The 13,551-nt window shown below is 39.7% G+C and overlaps 1 protein-coding gene and 3 long non-coding RNA genes across 5 annotated transcripts in view; 2 read left to right on the plus strand and 2 right to left on the minus strand.

Moving 5' to 3' along the window:
* Positions 1–13,551, minus strand: part of LOC145457025 (uncharacterized) — a 335,179-nt gene that overhangs the window by 148,695 nt on the left and 172,933 nt on the right. The gene's annotated exons all lie outside the window — the stretch shown is intronic.
* LOC145457024 (uncharacterized) overlaps positions 1–13,551 on the plus strand; it is a 193,845-nt gene that overhangs the window by 143,791 nt on the left and 36,503 nt on the right. The window lies entirely within an intron of this gene.
* Positions 1–13,551, minus strand: part of LOC145457021 (uncharacterized) — a 438,806-nt gene that overhangs the window by 62,706 nt on the left and 362,549 nt on the right. The gene's annotated exons all lie outside the window — the stretch shown is intronic.
* LOC145457916 (uncharacterized) lies at positions 5,108–8,901 on the plus strand. Its single transcript, XR_013921005.1, has 2 exons — positions 5,108–6,337; positions 8,125–8,901. It is a non-coding gene; the product is annotated as an uncharacterized LOC145457916 (long non-coding RNA).

Raw genomic sequence — 13,551 nt, forward strand, 5'->3', positions numbered from 1 at the left:
GCATCCGACAATTTGCAGCATCTGAATTCCGTCGGTTCAAACAGTCGTAAAATGCCGCAATCGAATAAATTTACCATCCTTGTTGAGAAGTTTCGTACCACCAGTGCGGCTGGCGTAGAGGTTGTTGCATACTGTTTTTAACAAATGGGGAGGGTCGAAAATCAAAAATATCTCGTGCTGGGGGTTGAATATATTTTTGCATTTGTAAGGATACTCCAAGTTCAAGTTATTCAGCTCTTGGAACATCTTGCGATTTGCACTGAGTCCATCAGCAACATACTCAGCTACCCGAAATCCACAATCCTCCAAGATGCCGACACATTTCCAGAGTATAATCGAAAGTTGAAATGATGCCACCGACTCTGTTGCGTATTATGCCAAGGGTTAGGAAACAGACGTTACCAGGCCACTGGCATAAACTTGAAGAGCGTGTGTAGCTAGTTCATCATCATCTACAGGTCTCGACTCCCCAAGATCAACGAATCCAACTATTCAGTCTTTCGTTGTACTGAATACAATATTCTCTTCCCCTGAAAATGCAAAAAATCAGAAGTAGTTAGACACATGAAACATCACAGTGAACAGCATTGCTGAAATATTCGCGATGAAGTTTTCGACACAGCTATAAAGTCATGAGAACACAATCTAGTCAATTTACAGGCAAATTTAAGGTTGGAATTCCTCCAATTTTCAAATTTATCGATTTGTGTCCTGTTCGCAAGAGCAAATGCATTAAAACGATGCATGCACTAAAACGAAACTCGTTTTGTCAGCTACCATGGGAATCAAAATATATAGTCAAGGTAGCCCACCACTCTGTAGTGCTTATGCAATGATGAAGAGTACAGAATAGAATCAATTCCTCACCTTTCAACAAATCAGATTTAATGCGAATGAAGTTCACAAATCTTTAAACTGTCTTTTTTGTACAATTGATCCAGCCACGGATCTTGTCGCATGCTCCTTATAAATTTCTCAAGGTTTTCCGCCCATTCATATTTGGCGCCAGTGCAAAAACGTTTTGCTGGAACTTCAAACAAATGCACATTGGCAGAGGTTTTAGCACACCCTGGTATGCAACACTATCTTTCCATTCTGACGCAACCAACTATTCGTCAATCATCTATTAGTGAGAAAAAAGAGTTATAAATATTATAGCAGCCTTCAATAAAATTGCTTTCTGTTAAATGGGTTTCATCGAATTTTCAGCTTGGCCACCCACCAGCAATAAGATTACTCACACAAGCATCTTAATCAGTTTCGCTTTCAAGATATCAGATGGCGTAATTGATGCTTACGAATGTTCGAATATCAATCTGTCTCAATTTTCCAAGCTTTTTCACGCTCATCCACAGATGCAAAAACCTGAGCAGCTAGTCAGTACCTGAATATTGCGCATTGGCGGAAGTTTGATTAGACCTCAGTATGCAGTACTGTCTCACTATGCTCTCGAAACCTGTTAACAATCAATCACCATACGAAAAACAGTGGAATATATGCCAGAAAAGGTGATAGCAGTACTCCACCACGGTCAACATTACTCAATGAAGTGTACGCAGTCAACCGTATCCGCGCACACGCTGATTTCGGCGGGAGTTAACCTTACAGCGTTAGGGGGCGTGGCAGTTTCCAATCATTGTATATATCATTGTGTATACCCGAGTTGCGCATCCATCCGTAGGTTAGTAATCTGCAGTCAGATGTCGGGAATAGACCTTGTTCAAGGGAACATGACAGGACACACTGATTCGCAATGTGTATTCACTATAATGTTTTCGTTTTGTCCAAAAATTATTATTCATTGGTAATATCTTTTACCAGTCTGGTGAAAGAATCATAATTGTCAGTCACGAATCATCAACCGATCATGTTTTATCATTACTACCATCACAACAAAAATGTGACATATTACCTACCTTCTATCGCATGGTAGCTTTTAAAAGTGATGTGATAGTGAAGTTTGTTGAGATTTCAGTGATTTTTATAGTAGTTTGAACGAGAAATTTAAGTTCTTATATCTAAAAAAGACATAGGACAATTGAATATAGTGTTGAATAGGGCCTACTTGAAATTCTGAAATGTCGTCGCGGGCCGCACAAAATGCTCTCACGGGCCGCGAGTTTGAGACCTCTGTCTTGAAGTAAACCCTCCAAATAATCAGGACCCTTGGTATTTCCAAGAAATTCAGATGCAACTTCAAAGAAAGAGAGTCATGTATTCTCCCCAAATCCGCCTTCCTAATAATAAATAAGAGCGTGTTGGGGAGTGTTCTGATTTGAGGTCCTTCTTTAAATTTAACGGCCCTCAAGTAGGGAAACTTTTTGTGAATATATTCAGAACGTGCACTCTCTTTGATCGGAGCTTTTAAAAACATTTTGATGAGATACTGTTTAATCTATAATGGTCGAAATACAACATTAGAATAAAACATTCTAAAGCAGTGGTTCCCAACCTTTTTGTCTTCATTCCCCACTTCAGATTTATTCCGAGCCTTCATTCCCCACCAGGACCGTAACAGCACTTTGTCATCCCCACCAAAAAAAAACGTTGGTCTTGGACCCCCAGAACCACCTCAGCCCCGCTGAGCCTGTACGCTTTTTATTGCAACTTATCAGCTACATGGGGTCTACTGTTTAGTGCGTCACCATATTTCGACTGAACGCGCGAAGCGCGAAAAATTTATATAATTCGTGTTTGAATCAGCCAATATGATCGGGAATTGCATTTATTTTGCTCTCAATTTTTATTCCCGCTCTGCTCACGTAATCAGATTTGCCGGTAGAGTTGAGTGAGGTGTGTTGGAAAAGGTAGGACCCTAAATAACAATTGAACATCTTCGGGCAGACCCGTTGGTTTGGTACATTATTGACTTCGTTGCATTGTGCTATTTCGTGATCTCCTATATATGCTATGTCAAAAGATATGGAAATCGCCAAAATTAAAAGGCACACACGATTTCAAATTGGTATCGCTTTACTGGTAAATTTTTCCCTGCGGGATGGCATTTGTCGTGTGGGGTTCAGATCGCCAGGACAGGAACATTCGGCGTCAGCAATTTAGCTAATTAAAACATATATGTATATTGCATATACATCGAAGTTTTGGGTCACCACGAGGGCATTCCTTCTCGGCCTCGGTCTTCTCGCTGCTGATCGTTTTGGCACACTTCTCGGAGTTGCATGTGACATGGCGTATAACTTCATATGCCTTGGTGCGTCGTGGTGAAGTAATGGCCGACGGCAAAGTTGATATTTCTATAAATTATACGTATTTTCTTGGGGAAATGTACCCAATAATCAGATATTCGGCAATAACATATCGCGGGGGGGGGGGGGGGGGGGGTTGGGGAGCGGCAGTTACGGTCCTGTTCCCCACTACCCAGCACTTTTGTCATCACAGAGCAGCTATTTGCTGGTTTAACTACACAAGACACACAGCCATGCCAACACACAAGACAATCGCGAATAACTGCAACATATAAAACGTATTGTTAACCGATACCAGTAACGTTCAAAATTCTGCGAAAGCGTTATTTCACGTCAAACTAGTCGTTCCGGACCAGAGATGGGCGGATTCCAAATTTTGGGAATCCGTATCCGTCCTGATTCGACTGTCAAATAGGATTTCGGAGTCCGACAGTTGAGCAACAAAATTAGCATCCGAAAAAATCCTGCTATTGCTTTAGTGCTATTTCACATTAAATATAGCCTGCAAAACACATATGAACATTATAATCAACAAATTAGTATCAAGTAATGCCTTACAAGGGTTTATTTATATCACATTTCAAATCAATAATGTTAGGTACGGTATATATCTTGAATATAAATACGGGTAGTAGGAACTAGGCAGGAGAAATGAGCTAAAAAGACTGTGAGAACGGAGAAAGCAATATTAGTTGCTTTACGGAGAGGGTAAACATAGTAACCCAGGCATGCCATGATGCCAACAACAAAATCAGATATTGTGCAATCTGACATATCCAATGTAGACTACTTAGACGTAGCCTACATATCTTTATCAGCTGAAGGATATTGCGCGAAAATTGGTAGGGCCCTAATACATTCTGTGGACCCAGTTCTACTCTTACAAGTCAAGGAAAGGCTGGTGTGTGCTCGCTTGTACCGAAACGCATAGAAAAAGTATCAACAGCGCAGCGTTTCACTGTGGCGCGTTTGTACATCGCTATTGCCGCGACGTTAGCTGATCCCACTCTCGCCGCTCGGCCGCATCCTTGCTCTTGAGCTAGTCTCTCGTTTCGCCAGACCGCATTGTTGCGTCACACTGCCAATCTACTCGACAATGAATAATTGGGGGCTTATTGTGGGGGTTCCAGGGCCGCGAGCGGAATAAAATTTATATTTTCGTAATCAGTGCAGAGTCAGCTTTCGATTGATACCCGATTCATCAAATTTAATGCTCGGCAAGCCGGTCAAAAATCACCGTCAAATTGCCTGTAGCCAAATGGAAACTGTGACGTGATACAATTTCATTGAACCGTGCGATTTGCTTGTGTCGACACCATATAGGACACTATGGTGGCATCCTGGAGAAAACGGCGGCGGCCAAAATTTTTCTTGCATTTTTCAAGTGCAGTGCCCCCATTTCTGAAACGCTGAGTCAAGTCAAGTCATTTTGTCAAAGTCAACTCGAGTGAAGTCAAGTCATGTGAAAAAGTTGAAACTGCGTACCTATATTGTAAGACGATCACTGCCATCCATCTGCTGTAGCCTACAGAAGCGTCAACGGGTTCACCATAGTTGCGAAGTGACTGAGCACTTCCACATGTAATGCTCACCGACGTGACGACATTTGTCGCCGTAGGTGATGTCCAGTAAGCATTCCGGCACTATACATCATGCACAAGTCGCTGACCTATCGGCTTACCACAACATCGTACCAACCAAGGTTGACTGATAAACCACGACCGATTCATTTAAAACCGCCAATCCCGTTCATAATTAAGCAATAGCGAAGTTAATCGGTTTCAGGGGTCACCAAGACCGACACGCTCAGTAAACCACATCAGTTTCCCACAAAGACCAATCTTTACGAGGAGATAGCTTACCAGCAAGAGTTGTGTTTACCTAACCCAGAGATATATAGAACTCCGGGATGGCTGACTGCGTCAATTGCGTCATCGCGGTATTATCTAAGTAGGTCCAGATTTGCGCATTCAGTTTTGATACGCGTTCTGGTCAGCCGCTTCATCTGTGTGTAATGTTAAGTTTTTGAGAGCGGTAGAGGCATATGATATCCATGTTTATGTTATTTTATGATGCTAGAGGTAAACCAGGTTATGTGATGTTCAGGTAGTCTGAAACTTTGCGGTACGGTATACCGGTACGGTCATTTGCTCGACTTCGGGATAGCTCTGCTTCTGTAGTATCTTATGTAACATGTTTTGCTGCGTTGATAATCGTGAGAAGATAACATAATGTAGAAAAATTTTATACGTTAACATTGATACCAGCAGTAGGATTTTGATTAGGCCTACGCCTTGCGGTATGTTTTTCATCACTTATGTTATGCGATATAATGCATGTCGTACAGTGTAAATTGTACAAGTCCAAGTGTACATTTACACTGTGTCGTGTCGACTATGAAGGCGACCGTTAGGAGGGACTTCGTCTGTTAAGATCTTGTGCTATAGATTAATATGTGATTATGCAGGTTGTGCTGGTATTGCAGGCTTATTCCAGATCATTGCTGGATTATTCCTAGTAGGAATTGGAGCCACTGAGTAGACTACTGGTATGCAAGATTCAAGAGGCATTTCAATTAAGGATAACCAAACATTTGAATCTAATACAAACACAACACGTCAAGGTCGTGGCAGTTGTAAGTGTCCATAACAACTGTTATAACAACTGCTGAATCCAATATCTTGTTACAGATACTATTCATCAGTTACATGTCTGTTAAAACAAGGCAGGCATATGTTTGTTAATGAAATACACCTTAATGCTACAATACTGGAAATATACTTCAACAGAAGAGCACTGTTGTGAACTGCCAATGGCTGACTCCCAGAATATGGCCACAACATTTATTGACCATTTGCTCTTACTGAAGCCTTGAAGATGCCCAACAAGACTGTTCAGTGTTCATGTCACCAATTGATGTTGACCACTCCCTTGAATGGATAAGCCGACACAATCGTCAGGACAGGATACGACCCTGAGATATGGCCTGTCTTTACCATATAAACAGTTATAGCCTATAGGCTATAGGCCTATACGATGAAGGAAGAGAAAACTCTGAAGATTGCTTTCAATTTGCAACGTTTCGTCAAATCGTCGCATCAAAGCATGGACCTCTCCTCAGTCGGCCTAAGGTAAGTTTGACTGATTCTAGTGATACGGTATTAAATGAGGGATTTACATTAATTCTGATGTGGTTTAAGTAGTCAGCATTGCTACTCTAGTAACAGTCGTATTCCCATGGTGTACTGGTATTTAAACTTCCTCAAGTAGCAGTAGAAAGTGAAATGTCTGCAAGGTACTTAAGTTTGGAGATGGCTACTTCGAAATTACAAGATGTATCTTCGAAAATAGGCAACACCTACTTGAGTACTGCAATGAAGTAGAAGTTCTCTTCTATCATAAGTTTAGAGCTCGCTTCTGCAAATTTATCTTATCCAAGTACTCAGACGAACATATCTCATGACCACAGTGATGTTGTTTTGACTGTTTTTTGTTTCATTTTATATGTTACAATAATATTACCACTGTGTACGTGGGTCAATTTGTTATTTTGTGATCACACTGTTAACAATGATAACCGTCCTTCACTAGTGTTGCTGTCTTTTATTTACTTTTGTTTATTTCGTTACTCGTTGCTGCGCTACTCGACTGAGAGCAGTAGTTGATTCATATTATTAATACTGCCAAATATGCTTGCGTGACTCTGGCCTAGAAGACTTCGGTCATATCGGGTTTCCCAGTCTATACCGTGTAGAATACAGTGTTGGGATCAAGTCACTACCTTCGAGTCACGAGTCATTTCGAGTCATTGCACATTTGGACTCGAGTCAAGTCAAGTCAATCGATTTTCGAAGGTGACTCGAGTCAAGTCAAGTCACTCGATTTCTGGAGGTGACTCGAGTCAAGTCAAGTCAAGTCACGAGTCAAGTCACAATTCAAGTCAAGTTGCTTTTACGAAGTATGAGGCATGATTACGTCATTGCATTTTACTAACTGTCTGAAACACAGATTGAATGGTCATTACTTTTCAAGCGATGAACGAATATAGAGTTGAATATGCACACAAGAAGGCCCTGTATCGCTCACATATACGTAGAACTGCTAAACTACTTAAGTAATTGCATAGCCTCCGTTTATAGTTACCAGCCAAAATAGAGAATAGAGAAACGAATTGATAAGAGGCAATACATTACCAGTTTACAAATTTATATGATACAATTCGAGCCTGCGCCAATGATTGAGGGCTATATAAACTATATTCGAATTCAATTTCAATAAAACAAGAGGTTTGGTTAAGGTAAGAACATAGAGCAGAAATAGACATTTTGCTATTAAATAACTTTACTGTATTAGTTTACGACAACGTAAGCTGTAAGCTTCCATCACTTCGTTTGCGGCCAATTTATTTGTGAGAGAACAATGGAGGCTCAGTAAATCTCAAGATCATTGAATTATTGGTCGCTCTCACGGGTTACATCAGCGTTTCGCGTACAATCCGAACATATGCAAGATACAGAGATTTTTATCGACACCGATTACTTGATGACTTGAAATTGACTCGTGAATTTTGCTCCGAGTCACGAGTCAATCCCCATTTTTGATACGCCGAGTCAAGTCAAGTCAAGTCATTTTAGCAAAGTGACTCGAGTCAAGTCAAGTCATACGAAAAAGGTGACTCGAGTCTGACTCGAGTCAAGTCATGACTCGAGTCATCCCAACACTGGTAGAATATAATTAAGAAAATATAAAATGAATGTGTACTTTTGGACATGAATGTTTGTGGACATTGCCTACACTATATTTCATGGTTGACGAATAAAAGAATTCTCTCTCTACTGACCACCTCTGCATACATCTATATATATTCTTAAGGTTAATTTGTGTCTCTAAATGCATCGTTTATTCTTTTTTGTTGCAGATTCCAGAAAAACGAACGCGATGTTCCAGCATTTGCATCACGTCAACAGTGGATATCCTGATATATTATACTGGGCACATCCCATTGAAATCTTGGCAAAGATGGCCACAATCTGAATATTTGGATCTCGTGCCTCCGCACCGAGATGTTTTTTCAACATGGGATCATGTATCGCTCTATCGGAACATCTGCAAGACAATAATACTGAATATTTCTCATCTGATTGGCATGAAATGCTTCAGAAGGCCGATTCGTGTTGTACCGTTAAGCCAATGGTGGTAATTTCTTCACTGCGGTCAAGAAACTATTTCTAAGTGAACAAAATATCAGCTGAATTCAGTAACTGGGTCTACCGAATGCAACTCAAATTTATAATAATATATACCAAACTTCTACCCCCGAGGCTACATTTGAACCTGAAGAGAAGTACCAATGGTGTGTTGATTTCTTAATCAACTTGCATTGAGTGACGTAGAAGATGACAATGCTGCTATCACAATTTCGATTCCTTAGAGGTCGTGCTATCTTTTCGTTATTGGAAATGCTCCATGGTAGGGTTGCATTTAAAAAAACGGTGTTTTAAAGTACTTTGTTTAAAACATGCTTTGAACAGTGACAACAAAGATTATGCCATGATTGTGTAAATACTTTCCAAAAAACATGTTGTATGAGCCTACGGACAATTACCACCCGATATAGCCGACTTATATCGATATGGGATGGCTGGGACCCTCAAAATAGTCAGTTCAACAGCAATAGTACAGATATTTCATCAAAGGAGCTATATTTACACTATATTTTTAATTGTCAATGTCAATCTGATATGGCGTCTCAATTGAATATTCGTGACGTCATGGCTTGAAAAAACAATAAAAACATGTTTTATACAAGGGCCTTGCTTTAAACATGTTTGTTTTGAATTATTTTTGTTTTAAATGCAACCCTACTCCATGGTAATTGTGGATTGCCGCCAATTGAAACGGTTGATTTAATCAATGCTATTACCCCCTCCCCCCTTACCAGCTGCACGGTTTCCGACAATGGCGTGTAAATAGGTGGATGACGCTGATTTTATTCGTTATTCACTCTGTTATTTATGGCCTGATGCAGATTATATGTGTAGAAATTAAACACATTTCATGATTTACTGAAGTTCAGAGTTGTCATACTTTACTTGGTTGGCTATACAGCAGTAAGGTTGAGATATGGGAAGAATGTCTAGCTTACTCACTAACTATTCTGCAAATGGTTGAGGGTCATTATTCTAGAAACACCTCAATCGCTAGCTTGCAGAAAAGTAGATATTTCGAGGCAGATTGCAGGTAACTTTTTGGACCTACTTAGGTAAAGGAAAAAAAGAAGTCAGCCATCCCGGAGTTCTATATATCCCTGACCTAACCCCAGATCGATTCTTTAGTCAATGGGCGGTCAATCTGCTGCAGTAGAAGGAAAAGTATGCGACCGTCGATTAGGACGTATTAGCGGCCGTCAATACGCCAACTGAATTTACGAATTGACTCCCAAAACAATGAGAGTTTGAATTATACTTAAAAGTTTTTTGGCGCTACGCGCGGTTCGAATTAATTGTTGATCCTAATATAATATTGTCCTCTGTAATCCGAGCCCCACAGTACAGATGCGAACAGCAGATGAAAATGATACGTCCCAGAAAGAAATAGTCTACCGATCCCAATCGTGTTCTCTTCATCACGTTGGAAATTTGTTTCGGATAGGCACGTTTGAGCGAATATTGTGGCTATTCATAACATGACTACTCACGATCTCGGTGCGTATAGTTGCCGATATCAGTTAATTAAGTAGTCCGTAGTTCACCGGCAATGGACATGGACAGTTTAACGCGGGGATTGCACCTCCAGCTAGTTCATCATAACTATGCACTGGAATACGGCCGTAAGTTGTTGCCAACATAAGTAGTCGAAATGCGGCCATGAATAGCAAGAAGGTTGGCCACATCTGCTTTAGTTACTGAATAGTGTTGTCAGGTGTCGTTCAAAATAGTTCAAAATTTAATGAAAGCGATTATTATGATGTTTTGTTGTATTTGTATTACTTCAATGAAATATTATTTCTTTTGTGGTAACTATGCCCGTCGCCTATGCTACAGAGCACAGTGTTTACTGACGTAGAGATATCAAATCGTGACTGTTAACCGCGTTGCCTATTTTTATCTCGATATTGAATTCATGCGGCTCGCGGGTTCTACCAATTTTGAAAAGTGGCCTCTGATCCGTTTTGAGTTGGCGACCCCAGGGTTATGTTGTATACAATTATGAATGGTTATTTTCACAGTGATGGAACAGATGAGCCAACAAATGCCATGAGTGATGATCGTAATATAACGCTGTGTAGAGGGAAAGGTACATACCGAGCACCACTTTGTGTTCTCCCCTCAGACTTGGAACAATACAGGGATAGATTGTGCAGGGAAGGTGAGTATGAATAGGTTTAACTTCCTGAAATCAATTGTATCGCTCTCTCCGTCGTCGATGGTGGTAGAACGATGATGACCCCCATTTGAATATAAAGTAGTTTTATACATCGGGAGTCTTTTTGATAAGTAATTCATAGGTTTATGAAACAAAAACTCATAAAAAATTTGTTACCATCCGAACTGCATATATTTCTGTTTTATATCACTCTGAGAGTCCGTTGAAAGTGGCGTTAACCTGTCCATAAAGTCAACTATAGATGATGCTAGACGGAGCTCATAGCTGAATTTTATCAACACGGTAAATTTTTAGTTTTCCCGTCGTCTATACGAATAATTATATCCGCGATTAGATGAGTAGTACCATATTTTTAAACGACAGGAAATTCAGAATGGCTCGAAGCATACTCTAAGTCAGTGGTTCTCAATCTTGCCTCCAGCGCCCACCAAGGGGTGCTGACGACTTTGAAGAGAGCGGAAACACTAAGGGGTCGATATGAGGGCGCTGAAAAAATGGCTTCGCAGTAGATGATGTGGTAGTATGACATATCCTTAATGAGTATTCAGAGCCCCGATATTTTTTGTCGCGCTATGCGACGATGTTTACTACGTTATTATAAATGTAGTGGGTTATTATAATTGCTGCAAAACGAATTGCGCGTACTTTTAGATCGACAATTTTCCATTAAAACACTGCCGTAACGCTTGCTCGGGTTATTTTCAACAATATGTATCGAATGACGTATTAGGCTATATCCCGTAGCGCATAGCCTGTGAAAATCGAAGAAGAATGTACTGTATATCACTATTGAGACTGAGAGCCCCTTTTACATAAAATAAGTCTTGAGGCTTTGTGCACTTACTAAATATACTGGTATTTGGGATCTACAAAATTAAATCGTTTGAATATTTCTTTATCGCAACATAAACGATGATAATATCGCGTTGTGGTCCACAACCTCACATGAAATTTATATAATATGAGTTGCTTTGTTTGGAATACATTCATGGTAAAATAAATAACTGGGTACAGTACTAATTCAATGTGAGCCGATATATGCATCGCATTCTCAGTTGACTTACTTATAGTTACACAATGCACTAAGACAAAATCCAATACCATTAATTTCTTCGTATTGCCAACCAGAGTTGAATCAATTGTAATTTGCAATGAGCTGAATATAATTAATTACATTTTTTCATGTAATTGTATTTGAAGCATTTCTATTTTGTTTAATTGTAATGGTGATTGTAATTTGATAATATTTTTGCTAAATTACAATTTCAATTACATTGTTATCGAAACCTGACAATCGTAACTTAAAATAATCAATCAATCAATCATTTATTCGACACACCAGTGAAAATCCGGTAAGAACCAGGATGACGACGAGGGGCCGCAAGGCCTTAAGGCAGTGGTGGGCAATTATTTTCTCCATGGACCAAATGAGAAGCAGAAAATATGTTGGCGCGCTGAGTCAGAATTTATAGCTGTATTTTCCAGCGTATTGATTTATTTATAAATTGAAAGCAGTGAGTTACACTAAATGGGGCTCAGTGGACGCGTTGATATTGGTGAATCAAAAAGTGACGTTTAATTACCAAAATAAAATGTTTATTTGCCGTCATATTTCGAAACAATATTAGCCATGATACATTTTAAATTCTCTACCCTTATCCGCGTTTTTCTATCAATACTTTCAAATGTATTTGGGATGGCCGAAACAGCCCGTCGTCAGCCCCCAAACGCTGATCTTGGGCCCCCAATAGAGTTATAAAAAAACTATTAGGGACTTTGCCCCCAGACCAGACCCATCGGGGTGCACGTTTTTAACACTACTTTCGAGTGGGATTCTTTTTATACACTAATTGGCAACGTTTCATGCCCTAATCGCGCGAAGAGTGGTATTTTTCCATGATTCATGATTCAATCGGTAATTGCATATATATTGTTATATTTTTTAACCTCTCTCATCCCACGTACTTTTACCGCAAGAGCTAAGTGAGGTGCTGCCAGGGTTGTAACCAAGTCCCATGGTTCCGAGTCACGAGTCAATCATACTTTTGTGGTTTTGACTCGAGTCGAGTCGAGTCATTTTCAATTCATCACAGACTCGAGTCCGAGTCCAAGTCACCGTTTAAAGGGTCAAGTCCGAGTCATGGTGTTATGACTCGAGTCGAGTCCAAGTCACAGTATTGAAGTTATGTTCAACTCATGTTTTCAATCCTGCTTGGGTGATATCGAATTCCCTGTTTGCGAAACATGCTCATTTTGTCCCAATCAGAGTCTTGGCACGTGTTTATTTAGGCAGCTAACGGACAGGTCCTGGCCTCATTTACCGATGCTAAAGATAACTTTACTAATCTTAGAACTTAAAATCGAATATCTCTCTTGTCAGTCTGATACATCACCAATACAAGCATTCAGTTTTTATTATGAACACATCGACGATAGCTCACGAATAGCTGATAGAGAACCAACGAATTCACGTCTACATACTATCTGATAGAGTACCAACAAATTCACGTCAAGATACTAGTTGATAGAGAATCAATAGATGCATGTTTATGTAGAGGTATTTACAACAGGCCAGCATGCTGTAAAAGCGTGCATGCAACTATGTGCATTGTGCAGTGACAACAGAACAGATACCTTTTGAATATACTAAAGATTTTCCCAATTGCATTACCGACTACATCGCAGTTACAGCATTGGAGAAATAATTGTACAATGGGGCTGTTCAAAAAGATTTTTTCAAATTTTCTGGCTACTTCTTAAAATTGCTAGATTGCCTAAAAATCAAATTTGGCTCAATTCCAACCAGTAGAAAGCAATGCTATGAAAGTAAATTTTAGACTAATTACAAATAGAGATTTTCGAATTTTACCGGCTATCTCATGATATTGTTACATTGTGTAAAAATATGATTCATAGCTAATTTGACTCAATTCCAACTAGAAAAAGTGAAGTTATTAGA

The sequence above is a fragment of the Botryllus schlosseri genome, chromosome 15 (genome assembly GCF_051294905.1).
Source record: "Botryllus schlosseri isolate E-star chromosome 15, Bs_hap1, whole genome shotgun sequence".
Classification (NCBI taxonomy): domain Eukaryota; kingdom Metazoa; phylum Chordata; class Ascidiacea; order Stolidobranchia; family Styelidae; genus Botryllus; species Botryllus schlosseri.